The 7,191-nt window shown below is 39.0% G+C and overlaps 1 pseudogene across 1 annotated transcript; it reads left to right on the top strand.

Annotated features, from left to right (window-relative positions):
* The first annotated feature begins 1,995 nt into the window (after positions 1-1,995).
* LOC110338096 lies at positions 1,996-3,235 on the top strand (annotated as a pseudogene). Its single transcript, XR_002381286.1, has one exon. The product of XR_002381286.1 is annotated as a glyceraldehyde-3-phosphate dehydrogenase pseudogene (transcript).
* The last annotated feature ends 3,956 nt before the right edge of the window (positions 3,236-7,191 follow it).

Here is a 7,191-nt window from a genome sequence, read left to right as displayed (position 1 = left end):
AGAAGAGAGACAGGTGGAAGAGGAGGGAGGGAAAAGAGACAGAGACCCACACCTAACCATTACATATACAAACGATGACGTTATAGGCAGGATCTGTTCCTACATATAGAGACGGATGATTATCTGAATCCATTTATAAACTACTTGACTCTCTGTGTTTCATTCCATCTCTCATTCCAGACCTATTTCCATATTCCCAGGTATCTGCCTCCTATTACTAACCATGTATATATGTGTTTACTGGTTCAATTGCTAGGATATATAAAAAATAATTAAGAATGGTTGACCTACATTTCTAGTGGCAGGNATTGCTTAAACTATAATATTTAAAGGTCTTTTTGCCTTAGCATGACAAAAAAATAATCCAGAGATTACGTTCAAACATTGATTAATTTTGCTCACCCCTCCACAAGTAATCCCTTATTGCTTTGATTCATGAATTTCAGCTTACACATTCCTGGTGTAACATGCTAAGAGCAAGCTGCAGCCAGAGCTTCATTCCTCTTCATCAGCATTTTCCAATGAAGCTCGTGGTTTCAAAACTAAGAAATACATATTTTACCAAGTTGCAAAAGTCTTTATCAATTCAGGTTTTTTTTTTCAGTGCTTTGATCACAAAAGGGTAATATTTTTCTTTCCTCCATCAGAAAATACAGAGATTACCATATGTATTTTTTTTCTCATTAAAAAGTTTTACGTGGAATCTTTAATGAATTTCTCATTTTTGAAACAAACTTGCCCTTCTGTGATAAATCCTCTTTGGTTATACTGATTTTATTTTTTTAATATGGAGTTGAATTTCTTCTGCTAATTTTGAAATTTTTATCAGTATCTGTAAGATATGTTTTTGTTTATGTTTTCTTTTAGCATTAGGATCATCTGACTTTTGATATCTAAAATTTTGATAGTGGTTTTCAGTTTCTCCTGTAGAAAATGGGAACAGATATTATTCTCCCAGCAGCAGAGTTGTCAGGTCAAATGGGCCGGTGGACTTGGAAGTGCTTCACGGAGAGATGATAGGAGACGTATGTTAATTATTACCGCAGCTAAGAGCAAAGTGAGCTACACAGTAGGGCAATTAAAGCTACCTCAGCTGAGAATGAAATAGACACTTGTAAAGATTTCACGGTAGTTAGGTTTGAGTTCAGTTTTAATAAGTATTAAAATTTGATTAAACCATGAAGTAGATATTCTGTAGAAGGGAAAGAGTGTAAGTACATTGATGCTTTTGATTGTGGAATTCATTATGTCCACTGAACGCTGCGCTGATGACTTTCAGACACACTGGGTTCTGTGAGTCTTCAAGGAAGCTATGGTGGTGTTCCCATCTGAAGGTCAGAGAGACCAGGGGCTTCACCACCAACAGAGCCTAACTCAGCTCATGGCTAAATAGCTGGAGAGCGTTCTCATCCTAGGAAACCCCAGTAGTTTCTGCTTCCCCTAAAGCCCACAGTCCCCTTATCTTCACAGAGTAGATCATTTAAAGAACATTTCACATGATGCAGTGCTGCCTATTCATTCTATGACTTATGCTCTTCCTACAGCCAAGCTATAACTTCTATTGACGAGTGGGAAAGCCATTTGCTTTCGAATACTGTCTTTCTGGACATCCTGTGAACCACCCCAGTTTTTATGTTGCTTTTGAATAAGTTTTGTGAGACCAATCTGCTCTTTTCCTCTTTTACATTTGTGCAGTTTTGGGATTGAGGTGTTTGTGAGGCTCATCTTTACTCTTTAGACTATCCTTTTTAATTTAACTCCTTTGAGAATTCCCACATGAATGTCATATGAAATCATTTCCACTCTTACCTCCACCTAGCTGCCTGCGTCCCCTCAATAATTTCTCTGGTGCCTCCCACTCCCTCTCAACTTTATGACTCTGTCCATAATTATAAATGTTACAATCACACACACACATACACACCCCTTATTAGATGCATGTAGACTTTCAAAATAATATGACTTTCGCCTTCTGCTCTTCCCTGTTGCAGAAACAGCCACATCTTCTTGTGCAGTGCCAGCCTTGTCCGGTAGACAAAATGGTGAAGGTCGGTGTGATTGGATTTGGCCATATTAGGCTCCTGGTTACCAGGGCTGCCTTCTGCTCTACACTTGGCAAATTGGAGATTGTTGCCATCAACAACCCCTTCATTGACATCAACTACATGGTCTACACGTTCCAGTAGGACTCCACCCATGGTAAATTCAAAGGCACAGTCAAGGCTGAGAACGGGAAGTTTGTCATCAACGGGAAGCCAATCACTATCTTCCAGGAGCAAGATCCTGCTAACATCAAATGGGGTGATGCTGGTGCTGAGTATGTTGTGGAGTCTACTGGCGTCTTCACCACCATGGAGAAGGCCGGGGCCCACTTGAAGGGTGGAGCCAAACGGGTCATCATCTTCGCCGCCCCTTCTGCCGATGCCCAAATGTTTGTGAAGGGTTTGAACCATGAAAAATATGACAACTCACTCAAGATTGTCAGGCACGCATCCTGCTTAGCCTCCCTGGCCAAGGTCATCCTTGGTAACTTTGGCATTGTGGAAGGGGTCATGACCACAGTCCATGCCCTCACTGCCACTCAGAAGACTGTGGATGGCCCCTCTGGAAAGTTGTGGCGTGATGGCCATGGGGCTGCCCAGAACATCATCCCTGCATCCACTGGTGCTGCGAAGGCTATGGGCAAGGTTATCCCAGAGCTGAACGGGAAGCTCACTAGCATGACCTTCCATGTTCCTAACACCAATGTATCCATTGTGGATCTGACACGATGCCTGGAGAAACCTGCCAAGTATGATGACATCAAGAAGGTGGTGAAGCAGGCATCTGAGGGCCCACTAAAGGGCAGCCTGGGCTGCACTGAGGACCAGGTTGTCTGCTGCGACTTCAACAGCAACTCCCACTCTTCCACCTTTGATGCTGGGGCTGGCATTGCTCTCAATGACAACTTTGTAAAGCTCATCTCCTGGTATGACAATGAATACAGCTACACCAACAGGGTGGTGGACCTCATGGCCTACATGGCCTCCAAGGAGTAAGAAACCCTAGACCACCCACCCCAGCAAGGACACTGAGAGCAAGAGAGTCCCTCGTTGCTGAGGAATACCTGTCCCAACTTGGCCCCCATCACTGAGCATCTCCCTCACTATTTCCCTCCCAGACCCCCATAACAGGAGGGGCTTAGGGAACCCTCCCTACTCTCTTGAATATCATCAATAAAATTTGATGCACCCCCCCCCCAAATATGACTTCCTATGGCGTTTTCAAATCTTCTTACTATTGGTGGGATATCTCTTCTCCCTGCTCTCCACAGTCCCTCCTGCCCCTTCATAGACTCAATATCCTATTATTCCTCTCTCTAGGGAATCATCTTCCCCTGCCCCACCCCTTGGCCCCTTTCTACATTCTTGGCTTCTGTAGTTACTCCAGATTATATTCTCAAATCCAAAGGTTCAGAGCCAGGATCCATAAGAGAGAATATGTAGCATTTGTCTTTCTAGGTCCTCATTACCTCACTCAGTACAGTATTTCCCAATTTCATCTATTTAGTTGTAGATATAATTTCTCTTTACAGCTGAATAGAGTTCCATTGTATGCATATGCTACATTTTTGTTATCTACTCATTAATTGAAGGACATCTAAGCTGTTTCCAATTTTCAACTACTGTGAATAAAGTGACTGTGTACTCAGCTGATCATGTGCCTCTGCAGTAGAATATCAAGTCCTTTAGGTATGTGTCGAGGAGAGGTGTAGCTAGGTTGTGTGGTTGATCTTATTTTAGCTTCTAGAGAAATCTCCACACTGATATTCAGAGTAGCTGGACCAGTTTGCAGTCTCACTAGCAGTCGTTTGAGGTTCCCTTTTCCCAAATCTCCTCCTACATTTTGATGGTTGTTTTGTTGATCTTGGCCCTTCTGACTGGATTAAGACAAAAACCTCAAAGTAATTTTAATTCGCATTTCCCTGATTGGTAAGGATCTTGAACAATTTTTGAGGTGTCTCTTAACTATTTTTATTGCTTTTTTGGAGAACTCTCTGTTGAAATCCATAAATCCATAGCTCATTTCTTTAAACTGGGTCATTTGTTTTATTGACTCTTTGAATTGAGTTCTTCGTCTGTACAATACTTTGGTTTTGAGTTCTTCAAATGTATAAATCCTCTATCAGCTATTGATGATTATCCAATGCACTTCCCTGTTGCCCATGGTTTCCTATGCTGTGGAAGATTGTTAGTTTTATGAAGGCAATTTGTCAATTTCTGAGTGAAACTTCCATTCTCCTGGGAGAACAGAAGACATCCTGTGCAGAAATCCCTTTCCAGTCCCGGTATGGTTGTTGTAGGAAACTGCCTACACTTTTTTTCAACAGCTTCAGTTTTACATTGAGGTTAATTTGGAGTTAATTTTTGTGTGGGATTATAGATATAAGATGCTTGTAGTAACATGTGCTCATCTTTGGGTTTCACCTCCTTCTATTTTTATGCCAATGTCACGCCAGTTTTATTATAGGTAGCTCTATAATATGATTTATATCTAAAATGATAATCTCTCTAGTTTAATTATTTTTATTCAGGATTACTTTGAGTATCCAGGATCCGTTGTGCTTCCATATAAATTTAAGGATAGGTTTTTCTATTCTGTGAAAAATGTCATGAGATTTTGAATGGAATTGCATTCAATATGTAAATTGCTTTTGGTAGCACAGTCATCTTCACAATATTAATTCCATCAATCCATGAGCTTGATAGTCTTCTCATTGTCTAGTTTCTTTTTTAGTCTCTTTTTTTCCTGATTGCTCAAGTTTCATTGTAAAGATTTTTTTCACATTCTTCCTTATGTTTATTCCTAGATACCTAATTCTCTGGAAATTCTTGTAAATGGAAGTATTCCCATGATCACTTCCTTAACATGTTTGTTGTGGGTTTATAGAAAGAATGATTTTTGAACATTGGCTTTGTACCCTGCCATTTGGCTTAAATTGCTGATTATTTCTAGTTTTCTGGTAGAATTTTTGGAATCTTTTATCTGTAATATCATGCCATCTACAAACATGGATAATTTAATTTATCTTCTTATTGGTATTTCTTAAATTCCCCCTTTCCCTCTCTTGTCTTCTTGCTATGGCTAGTGCTTCAAGAACTATACCAAGATTGTGTCATTTCCCAGTATATTATCTACTTTAGGGAAATACCTGTGGGCTGTGGAGTATAATATGTGTTCTTTGGAGTCTAGGTAGAAGATTCTACAAAGATCTTTTAAGTCCCTTTGGCATATGATGTCACTTACTTCCAAATTATGTCCAAATAACCCATCAATTGAAGAAAGTAAGGGATTGGAATCATTAGTTATTCTTGAGTTGGGAAATAATATGAGTCTTGAAGTTCAATAGTGCACTTTTTATGAAACTGCACATGCTAAGAGTTTTGTGCATATATGATTAGTATTGAAGTGTTGTCTTCTTGCCCTCTTGATCAGAATGAAGTGCCTTTTATCTCTTTTGACTAATTTTGGTTTGGTGTCTATACCGTGAAATAGGAAAACAACTCCAATTTTTCCTGGTCCCATTTGTTTAGAATGCTTTTTCCATTCTTTCATTCTAAAATGCTGCCTAACATTGACGATAAGGTGGGTTTTTGTAGACAATAAAAGGATGAATTTTGTTTCACAGTCCTTTCAACTAACCCGTATATTTTGATTTAAGAGTTGAGATCATTAGTACCAAAAGTCATTATTGAAAAATGTGTATTGATTGCTGTTACATAGGAGGTTTTGTTGTATTCTTAGTTCTGTTTTGTGTTTAATATTACAATGATTCTGCTTGCTCTCTTCCTGTAGTCTTTTGACTATGCACATGCCTCTCTTGAGTCTTCCTTGCTTCCAGGTTGTGCTGGTTGGGTTGACAAGGAACTTTTTAGCCCGTTTGTTTAGGAGAAAAATTTTCCTTTTTCTGTCAACAATGCCAGGTAGTGTTACTAGGTATTGTCTTCTGGGTTGGCATCTCTGGTCTTTTAGAACTTAAAGTAGACTGCTTCATTCTCTTTTGTCTTTCCCATTGAGGACTCAGCTGGAATCCTGGTGGGCTTTTCTTTATGTGTGACATGTAGTGGGCTTTTCTCTGGGAGCTTTCCTTACCCTTTCTTTGTTGTATATATTTAGTGTCTGAACTATAGCATGCTAAGGGGGTTTCTTTTCTCGTCCTATTTGGTATTCATTACTATTCTTGTATCTGTATGAGTATGTCTTCCTTTAATGTCGGTACGGTTCCATGGTGTTGTTGAAGGTCTAGTTTATGCCATTGACCTGGGATTCTTCTCTTTCTCATGTTTGTATAGAGTCAAAGAATTGATTTTTCATCATGTTCCAAATTTCATGCATAACATTTTCATGTATTTTTTAATGTATCACTTTCTTTCATTAACTGGTATTAATTTCTTTACTTCATCTTCAACTTCTGATATGATGTGTTCAATCCATTGGATTGGTAAGACTTTCACTTGAGTTTTCTAATTGAATCTTTGACATTTTCAGTTCTCTCTTCATTTCAGATTGAGATACCTGTTTATCACTGTATTAAACTCAGTGTTCAAATCCTATATTGTTTTCATAATTTCATTCATCTGTATTTTCTTGGACTTCAGGATTTATTTCTGTCTTTTTAAAAGGTTATTCATGTCTTGCTTGAGTCTACCTTTAATTCCTTGATTCCTTCTTGAATTTTTTTTTAAGACTGTATCTGGTTATGTAGCTTTCCTTGATGCAGAACTCACTATGTAGACCAGATTGGCCTCAGACTCACACAGATCTGCCTGCCTTCTTGCCTGCCTAACTCTGCCTCCTGATTGCTGAGATTAAAGCAGTGCCTGCTATGGTCACTCAAATCCATAAATTCTTCTATCATATATATAATTTTTCTTTTAAAGTTTGTGTCCTATATTTTGTCTAGGTAATTTTCATTGGAGAACATTTCTATAGGACTGATTATCTTTGAGCAGGAGATATTATTTTGGTTTTTCATAATGTTTGAACTTGTACCATGAGACCTAGGCATGTAGATGTATTTTGTAGGTTGTGTGCCTTATATGCCTATGTTGAGTGGCGGTTTGGTTGCTTTTGCTGTTTCCTGAACTTGGTTGCTTTTGGATCAGATTGAGGGGGTCAGCATGTCAGTCTTTTACTACTCAGTATTATATA

Source organism: Mus pahari, chromosome 21 (genome assembly GCF_900095145.1).
Source record: "Mus pahari chromosome 21, PAHARI_EIJ_v1.1, whole genome shotgun sequence".
Taxonomy (NCBI): Eukaryota; Metazoa; Chordata; class Mammalia; order Rodentia; family Muridae; genus Mus; species Mus pahari.
The sequence above is the reverse complement of the archived record's forward strand: the minus strand, read 5'-3'. Positions and strand labels throughout refer to the sequence as shown.